Below are 10,206 nucleotides of genomic sequence, written 5' to 3'. Positions count from 1 at the left end.
TTCAAGCAGAGAAAAAACCATGTTTTAGGGGTTTGCCTTTAGGTGTCTTGATATTACCCATGTTCAAAATAGTTCTGTAATAAGGTTCCCTGTGCAGTTTTAATATTCTTGTTACATGCCTCATCCAGCTATTGGACTTTTTCTTTTCCCCACAGGCCCATTTAGAGTAAAGAGTAGCTGGCGCCAGCACAACAAATAGCTTTTCAATAGAGTCGATTTCTAATTATCTGTGTTATGTCAGGTTGTCAAGTGCCTGTTTTACAAGTGCAGAGACTCTGAACTGTCTTAGTCCAGAGCAACCTCGCGTCTCAGTATCAGGCACTCTAGCACTTCTTATCTGAAAGTAGCTGCCTTTTATGCTACATCATCTGAGGAAGTTTTCCATTCAGCATATGGTTCTATATAGCTTTATACATTATTTAATTCTGCTGTAAAAAGAGTATTTCTTTTTCTGTCATGTGTGTTTTCTGTGCTCTAGTTTATTTTTGGTGTACTTTTGGGGGATAATGAAATAGTAAACAGTTTGGAGTTGATGCTCTTCAATTCATCTGTCATATGTTGTCTTCATTTTACCACTCCCCATCTCTTTGGTCTCAATTCTGTGTTCTTTGATCTTTTTCTACTTCCCTGCTAGTAGCTTATTTCAGGCTTTTATTTTCCCCTACTTCTCCATCTCTCCACCTCCCTTTCACCACTGATTCTAAGTGACAGTGCCTACCACTTGCTTTTCCCTGGTGAAGTCTGTCTTGTAATGAAATTAGGAAGCTTTTCTTGTGTGTTGTTTGGATCTAGTAGTGGAGTCTTTCCCCACCACCACCTCTGGGATAAAACAGGCTGTGGAATTAACTCTGATTTTTGAAATAAGTGCCATTGACCATCCTTGCCTGCACAAAAGATGGAATGTGAAGCTTTTCCTGAACCAATTCCCATGCTGTCATTGTCCTTCTGTACGCTTATCTCTGTTACAAACAAGACAGACCATCTTTTTTAATTATTGCGGTCAAAATATCTGTGCTGTGGTGTTTGTGCTAGCACATGCAACTTAATAAAGGCAAAGAACCCTTTCCTCCCAGGCTTGTGTAACTTCGGCTGAAATCTTCTTAACTTCAGGATGAAGTTAATACAGTGCACAAATGATAGGACTTCTGTTTAAAACAAGCAGTATATTGAACAGCTGATATGATCTTTGATAGTTTTTTCAGGAAGTATTTAGTACTGTGAATAGTAGGATTTATTTAGTCATGGTGTAAATAAAATATACATTTCTAAGGAGGGAAATCTGAAAACCACCTATGCTACAGATTCAGCAAAATGTTAACAAAAATGTTAACTGCTGGTCAGTATTTGTCTTGTTTATGCTTACAATTTTCTTGATTCAGAAGTAATATCTAGTTAGCCAGGAGTTCTCTGGCAGTGCACTCTTCTGGAATAAGTGCGGGTCAAAAATGGGACAAACTCCACTGTAACTGTGACATGCAGCTTTATAGGTTTGGTTTAAGTGTTCTTGTGAAAATGCAAGAAGAGGTTATCTGCTCCTTTTTCTTAGAGTTTATTGTTAGCAGCCAAAGATCAAGTATTTTTAGGCAAGGACTTATTTCACAAAAAATGCTTTCAACCTTGCGAAGTTGGCTTATATATAAACCCTTCCATATATTTCCCATCTGGTTACTTTTGAAATCCTCAGATTTGTTCACTGTTTGAAACAAGCTTCCTTTCCAACTCTCTCACCAATTTCCCTTCTGCAGCACGATGAAATTGGGAACAGCCTGCTAGCTTTATATCCTCAGTGACACATTCTTCTCTCTACCACAGTCCAGTCTAAATTGACTGCTTTTCTAGGAATATGTAGAAATGAGGGATAACTAGTTAGGCTGAATTATGTCATACTGGAAATTATATAGCTAGTGGTGTGTAAATATTCTGGTTGCTCAAGTCCATGCCTGACAACCAGGGCAAGGTGCTTCTCCATATCTTGAATGGCAGTGTGGGTTGTTCTGGTCACTGCTAGAAAAATTAAGCCCCTTTATCAAAGAGAGCATCCATTTCAGAGCAGGAATAACAGGTAGTATGATCCTCGGTTTTATGTCCAGCTTCTGTTTGAATCTGCTATGCCTGAGGTTCTCATAGTTGCAATAGGTTAAACTCTTCCTAAGGAACAACCTCGTGTCCCTTCTGACATGTTGCCCTTTTACCTGGGATTAACTGATGATCTTGGCTGAAGACCAGCTGGAATATCTTGTTTTATTATGAATGATTCCTGTAAAGGGGAATTAGCAAGAAGAGTCAGCTGGATCCATGCATTTGTTTCACGCTTGGTATTAGTGTCATGTGTATGTGATTAGAAACTCTCCATGTCTCCTTTTATGCCTGCATGGCTTTCTAACTGAACCATAAATGGAAGCTTGAGTCTAGAGGTAGGGTTCATTTTGGCTTGGGGTTTTTTAATGGCTATTAGATTTTGTCTGAAAACAGAAGCTTGGGAATTATGGGAGCCCTTATAATATATTGCTACCATCAAGGTGTTTACACTCTGTCTTCCTGACCCATTACTGTTGGGTTATGAGCAAACATGGTCATAACAAAGGATCTGATTATTTATTTTTACTAAGGATGTCTTCAGTAATGGAAATATACCAGTCTACTGATGTGTCTCTTAAAACTTTTGTGGCATTTTCTCCACTACCCCCCCCCCCACACACACACACACACCTTTCCAGGACCATGTTTAAGAGTATCACTGCATGCTGCATTCTGTGGAGAAACAATTAAAAAGTGATAAGATAACAAAACTAGTGGAGCAGCAACTTTCTCCTTCAGCTTTAAGTATTTGCAGTGTTGACCAGGGAAACAAGCAAATAAACAAAGGAAAAAAGGATGGTGTGGGGAGTAAGGCACCTGGCTGAGAGGAAAGAAATCTGGATCACTTAGCATGGAACTTTAGTCTTGTAGTGCAGGCTCTGGCCTAGCTTGAAGAATGGACTGTGTGGACAAAACTGGTCACAGTCTAGGCAAGAAGTATTAATGGCAATAGGAGGTGTTCAGCTTAGCGGTGTCAAATATGCGTAGTGTGACACTAAACTGAATCCATTGCTGTTGGGCTAATAGCCGAGCCTTTGTACAACCGTGAAGAAAGCAGGTAGTGAGAAACTTTATTTCATGTATGGGGGCAGGACAGAAGAAGGTACAAAGAACCTTGAAGCATATTTGGAACGATCTGAAGTATCTTTTCAGTCAGTACACAATCCCAGTCCTGAACACAGCATACTCTGTGTGTGTGTGGTGCAAACCTCTGGGGCCCTTAAAGGAGAGACAAAACCAAGGACAAGGTGTATTACTCGCGAGTGGGCGCTGTAGCTTTTGTTGCTTAGATGGACTCAGAAAACACTGCTTGCTTACAGGGCTTTAAAACATCTTTTTCTTCTAAAGCTCTGCATCGAAAATGAACTCTTCAGTTCTAGAGAAACATGATGAATGTGGCTTACACATTCCTCATTGCAACATGGGAAGCGGAGAGAGACAGCCAGTGCAACCTGGGGTTTTTCGGTTTGTTTTGGGGTTTTTTTGAGACATTCCCAGCACTGCTTATGCTTTGGCATAAGGAAAGGAAAGTGTGCGGGGAAAGGGGGAGACTTATGTTGCTCAGATCCTAAAGAAATTGTTAGGAGTGGAAGAATCCCAGATTTCCTTGGCTAAGCTACTGTAGTGTAATAGTTGACTACAATTTTCTTTTAATGTAGTTGGCTCATGGTACAGAGTCTGTTCTAAGTCCAGCCTGTGGGTTGTCACTTAATATGTGCTGATTAAATTCTGTAGGATCCTGTTCCTTTGGGCCAAAGTACATCTTTGAAAAGGTTATCTCTGCATGGAGAACAAGCACCTCATACTGCTGGGATCTCCCACATAGCAGGGACAGCTCGCCCTTGATTTACCCATACATAACTAAGCCTTTATGTGTGAGAGAGAGAGCACGCAAAATAGCGACTTCTTTTATGGGAGAGTTAAATTTTTCTTCAGAGTAACTGAGCTAACAATCTGGTTTAGGGTTTTGCACTGTATTAAGTTATTAAAATCTAATTTTGTTAGTAAGCAGCTGTTGTTTTGGCTCAGTTTTACTTCAGAATAATCTATCTGGGTGTATTATTTGCTTCCATTGATATTCAAGTGTTGCATTTCAGTTATGTTTTACAGTACAGCCAGAAAGTCCTATAACCTTTGAAGGAAATATAAGGCTATTGTAATTTAAAATTCCAGACGCTTGTGTTAAGCCCCAGGGTGAAAAAAAAATGCAGTGCTGCTCAGTTACAGTATATTTTATTTAATCTGGGTTGGAGGGTGGGAACTATGGTCAGGAGCCATTTCTGCTTACTTATGTGTAATATAAAGTGCCTTAATTGTTTTTCTTTTGAAGATAAAGCTTAGAAAAATAGCTTTGCTTTATTTTTATCATGTATCTAGCAGTTGGAAGTGAATCTAGTTTTAAAAGAAGCCTTTTGATTTTCTTATATTCAGGATGAAGTGAATCACTACAACTTCTTTGTGCCTTTCTAAGGCAGCAGGAAATCTCAGAGAGCTATTGTGTCTGTTTCAGTATCAGTTTAACGGTTTGCTTCAACACCAAAAAGCTGCTCAGAATATGCTTCAAGGTATTGTGCTGTTGCCTTGCTTGTGTTCTGCAAAGATCAAGTAAATGTCTTTATGCCTTTCATTGATGAGCAGGAGTCGCTTTCTTTTTTTTTTTTTTTTTTGGGGGGGGGGTGGGGGGGGAAGTGTTTATATGCTGGGGAACAGCATCCTCTCTGTATGTGAGGCTTGTCACTTCACCTGTTCAATGTCCACGGCTGAAGTGCTGTATATTTTTAGGCATGCTGTGCTTAGTGAGTGAGATCTTGGGGCAGGCTGATGCATGCTACCCTCCAAGGTGACTGTTCTCCCCCAGAGAGGTGAACAGGCTCCTGGAGTCTGTGGAGTGCCAGAACAGCAGTTGCTCCTGCCTCTCCGTGCAGGAGCAGCTGGTAACTGTCCAAACACACATGCTGATGCTTACACTGTGCTCACAAACTTGTGTGTGTGAAGAATCTTTGCCCAAAAGCAGCTATTAAACAGATAAAGATAAAATATCTAATGTGTAGCCTTTGTCACTCATTCATTTCTGTATGGTACTTGTTGTTATGGCATCTGTATACAATTACCTTCATGTTACCAACACAGAATCAAGATGCAAATGAGGCTAAACTGCTAGTCTGGGGCTCCTTATGGGACAAGTTGAAAGTTAACCATTTGTCAATACATAACACTTCATACATGTGTGCACAGATGGGCTTTCTGTAACTCCAAAGAATGGTTCTTAGTGGCTTTGGCTGCAGCCCTGCTGTGCCTTACTTTCATGACCTTCCACCCAGCATTCCCACGCAAACTGGGGGCTTTCAACCTAGTTGCATAGAAAATGAAACCAGTTATGGTGGTTACCTGTCTAAAAGTTGGTGTAAACGCCATCACATAGGTACTTCGTAGTGAAGCCTCCTGGTGTACTAATGCAGCAAGCAATTACTTGAATCTTAAAATCACCTTTCTTTTCCCCAATTCTGACTCATACAGAAGGCAGCTTCTGCAACAGAGTGAAAAGGGATATACAGACAGCAGTGTCTCCTTCGCCACCTGACTTTGCCTTCCTCCCCACGCAGGCCGATCTCATATGCAGAAAGAGGCAGAGCCCCCAGGGGAAAAATAGCATCTAATCACATCACTGGAAGCAGAGCACTTACACACGCAGGTGCTGAAGCGAGGTCACACAGCCTCCAATTTTAGTTCTATTTCTGAAGCCTGGAGTACTCAAATGGCACTTTTCCTTCCCCCTTTCCCTCCTGCTCCCAAGCCTTGTTTATTATAAATCTAACTACTTGAAGCCTGATGATACAGTCATGTTTATTCATAAGTTGGTGAGAAAGGATAGAAACTAGATCTAAACTGCAGATACAATTTTATTATCTTAACAAGTCTGCAACACAAGGAGAACTGCAAATGACAGTTGCTAGAGGGTGAAAGGCCTTTCAGCTGAGCCCAAGCGAGTGTAAGTCCTGAGGTACAGATCTCCAGGAGATGACTTCACTATTTGAAAGGGGGGGTGATACTTAAGGCCCCTTTATCTTAATATCCTGTTGAGATAAAACTGATGTTTTAGGTCAGTAAGTTTCAGGTTAGTTCCCCTCTAAAGGTGTTTAAAATGTCGGTGCTTAAATTCTGTAAGAATTACTGTCATGTGTGGTGTGTGCAGTTTAAACTGTTACACTACAGCCATGGATGGCCAGGACCTAGGAGCGTGTTTTGCCCCACAGGCTACGAAGTGTGAAGGTGTTTTGCATTACAGAAACTGGAATATAACAAACCTCCACCATCACCTCACCAAAATTCTACCATTTCTCAAAACCTAAGGTAGAAAGTGATTAGAGAAGAGATAGGAGGAGTGGCATTAATCTTTGAGAAGTATTTTCCATTCATTGCAGTGTTGAAGTGTGATAAAAATTTTAAATCAGGTAGCTCAAGTCTGGCATTAGTCTCTGTCTGTTGTTCAGTGATAACATTTTCCTGGATTTCTCCCAGACTCATTAAACGTTGCCAGTCCCAGGCAAATCAAACAAGCACATGTGCTTAGATGAGAATTCTGCTGGACTGAAACATTAAACAATGATCACTCATACCACTGGTATGAACTGGTAATTTTTGGTTGGAGGGTTATGATGATGCCTCACAACTTAGGGTTAAGCTAAGGGATTCAGTGGGCTACTGCTGCCAGCTGGACTCTGGTAACTTCTGCTCTTGTTCATAGCCCAGGGTAAAGTGAAGCTCAGCAATTTAGGTCAAACCTGTTTTACTGCTGTCTAAAATAAGTTGCTTTCTACAGTTCACACATATGGCCAGCTTCCCTTTCATTTAATGAGGTAATGTGTAACAATTAAAAATATCAGTATAGCTTTGAGATGTTTCTTAGTCTCTACATATTATTCTTCTATGTAAAGGCCTCTAATCTCTTTAATGTTTTCTGCGGAAGGAGTCAGGATTTTCCCTCCTTCCAGGAACAGGTCTGTAGTCTAAGCTACAATCTGAATCATTAGTTTTCTATATAAACACCACTATTTTCTATAAAGAGCTGAACAACTAAAGCAGTACTTGCTGCATGTCCTTCTGCGGTAACATATCACAGTACACATATACTTCCTCATTTGCAATGTTTTCATCTCCATAAAGGATAAGGAAGAATGTGTTTATTTTTACCCGTTTGAAAAGGGATAAAGCTTAGATCAGATCTGGGACTTGAGTACAGCAGCAAAGGATGATCTAGGCAAGTGAAATAGGATTTTGTTATCTTGTGTTAAAGGCTCTGGCATGCTTGTATCTTTAAAACATTAAAAACTAAATGTCCTCAGATTCAAGATCCTTTAGGCAGGCAAAATCTTAATGTAATGCTAGTCACAAACCAATTTTTCCGTGAAACTACTTGAACTCATTGAAAACACCTTAAAACTATTGATACCTTGACTGGGAGATTTGTTTGGAGATATTGCTGCACATTGACGTTGTGTTTTTAATAACCCTGTTTAGCAAAGAGAATATTGGTTGATTTATATAGACTCAAGTGGGTCAATAAGTGGGTAACAAATGCATATGACATACTGGAAAACCACTTACAGAACAACAGCCAAGGTCAGCGTCTGTAATTTCCACAGCGTGTGACAGAACTGCAGAGCCAGGTCTCTCTCACCTGCTCTTCCAACCAGAAGAAACGTAAACTCCTCTTCACAGATCCATGCATAAATAGATTGACTTGAGAAGAGAAGGAAGACTCTGTGGCAGGAGCTGGTTACTATGGCTATATGCATTACTCACTCTAAATGGAGAAATCAAGCCAACAATCGCTGTATACATTAGCTATATTTGTATGTGAAGAAAGCTCATTGCCAGCAGCTGTATAAAGGTGTTGTGCTGAAAATCCAACTTTGTTCATGCAGTCAAGGACTTGGTGACTTTCATGCATTTAGAGCAGCAAATTATGCACTGTGGGATCGGGTCCTTTGCCCTCCTTAAGCTCTTGTTTTGCTCTATGTAAAAGTGACTTTTTTCCTCACCTCTGTGCCCCTCGTGATCACAGAACAGCCCAGGTTGGAAGGGACCTCGAAAGATCATCTGTCCCAACCTTTTGTGTGAAGGGGAGCCTATGTGAGATTGTTTAGCACTTTGTCCAGTTGCATCTGAAAACCCTGCAGTGATGGATCTACTACATCCCCAGGGAGCTTGTTCCACTAGGGTGGGAACAGCATGTCATGATGCTGGCTTGCAAATTATGGAGCTGCTAGCCAGCCCAGGCTCAGGTGCACAGAATATGAGAAAAACAACTTCTGCCCATGCTGGCTTTGGAGTCCAGCTTCTGGCCAGCTACTGACTTGTAAGACTGTTACCGGAGCCACTTTCCCTTTGTCAAATGTCATTGGAATTGGTCGGTGAGGACAAAAGTAATGGTGGGTGGCAAGAAATCTATAGCGTAACCACAGCTTTTATTGGTTACAAATTTCAAGTAAAGTATTTTACCTCTTCTTTTTGACACTATCCACTGAAGCTAGTTTTTCTCTGGGATACCTAGCAATTACAGTTCCCTTATTTTGTTTCAGGGTGGCTGTCAGATCTGGGCATTGGTTTCCCCCTTCATACAGTGCTGCACAAACAGGTGAGTGTTTGGTAGGTGAGGGGGATCAAGTCAAGGCTGTTACCACCAAAAGCTCTGGCTAAAGCTCTTGTTCCTGTCTCTAGTGCCCAGATTTTCATGCGGATGGGTGCGATGGACTTGGGTGTTCTTGATTTGTAGCTTAGAGCCCAAACTGATGGAGCACTTCTATTACCTGCTGTCAGTTGTAATTCTACTGTTAAGGCTGATGAGGTTTTTGCACTTAAAGTAGGGGCTGAATCTTTAATCTGAATAGAAAATAAAGTGTATTTCCTGTAGATGTAAAGGCTTACCTTTTGAAAATGGACTAGACTGCTGCAATCTGCAAATCTTTTAATTAGCCTGAGTTCAAGTTAATTAAAAACTGTCATTTAATGAATTAAACATCTGTGGGTTTTACTGAGTTCTGAATGATCTTAGTGGAATAAACCAGTCACTTGAAATTTTCCATATAATCAAAAATAATTGAAATCTTCTGCCTGCATGTATGTGAAGAAATTGGTTAATAATTAAGCCAAGTTATTAGCAACAGCTGTATTTAATGTTACATATAGAGTACAGCCAGGCTAAAAATTGTTTAATAGGTCCACCATGATATCAGATATAATGCAATTAATTATCAGTCTGCAGTGGCTGAAATGCCACTCTTATGGGGAGACAAGGCACACATAGACTTTCACTGGTGGATTTATTGTGTCACTTGGCTTTATTCTTTAAAGGTTAAATGGTTAATTGTTGAGTGGCTCGTATGCTTCTGCTTGAAATGTCCCCCATAACACTGAAATCTTGCCTGCTGGTGGGAATGTGGGAGAACCAGGAGTTTGGTGCTGGCAGGACTCAAGGTAGGATCTTCACACCATTTCTGTATATACATTCTCCCTTTCAAACAGGAAAAAAAAAAAAAAAAAAAAAAAAAAAAGACATAAACCAGTTGTACTGCAAATTAAAAGCCAAACCTGTGAGTGGAGTGGGCTGCTTTGTGAAGCTCCAGTCATGCGAAATAGGTGTAAGCCTCTTTAGAAGACTGGTGACCACTGGTTGTCTTGTGCTTCTCCAGTAGCTCAGCCCTTAAAATAGCTCTCTGCTGTTTGGTGCTCTGCTCCTCCAGAAAGCCAGAAATCTCATGCAGGAGCCCCGGCTGGTGCTTCTTGTTTAGTCTCCACTTAGTCATTTGAAATGGGAACTTCCTGAAGAGGACAAAAGGAAAAAAGCCTGATAAAATTAATGAATGCTGATGAATTCAGAAAGGTGGAATCAGCTTTAAAAAAGTTTGTTGGAATACAAACACTCGGATGCCTTAGTCACAGTCTGTCCTTCCTATACGGCAAGACTTTCTGAACTCCCTAACTGTATGTTTCTTATTTCAATTTAGTTGGGTTTCTTTGTATCTAATCTCTTAATTTCCTGGATTAGTGATGCTTGGTTGGAGGCTAATGGCAGCATCCCTGTCATATCCCTAACTGTAATTCTGTCCTTAGTATGTATTTTTCTTC

The sequence above is a fragment of the Athene noctua genome, chromosome 1 (genome assembly GCF_965140245.1).
Source record: "Athene noctua chromosome 1, bAthNoc1.hap1.1, whole genome shotgun sequence".
NCBI lineage: Eukaryota > Metazoa > Chordata > Aves > Strigiformes > Strigidae > Athene > Athene noctua.
Note: the sequence above shows the minus strand (reverse complement) of the source record.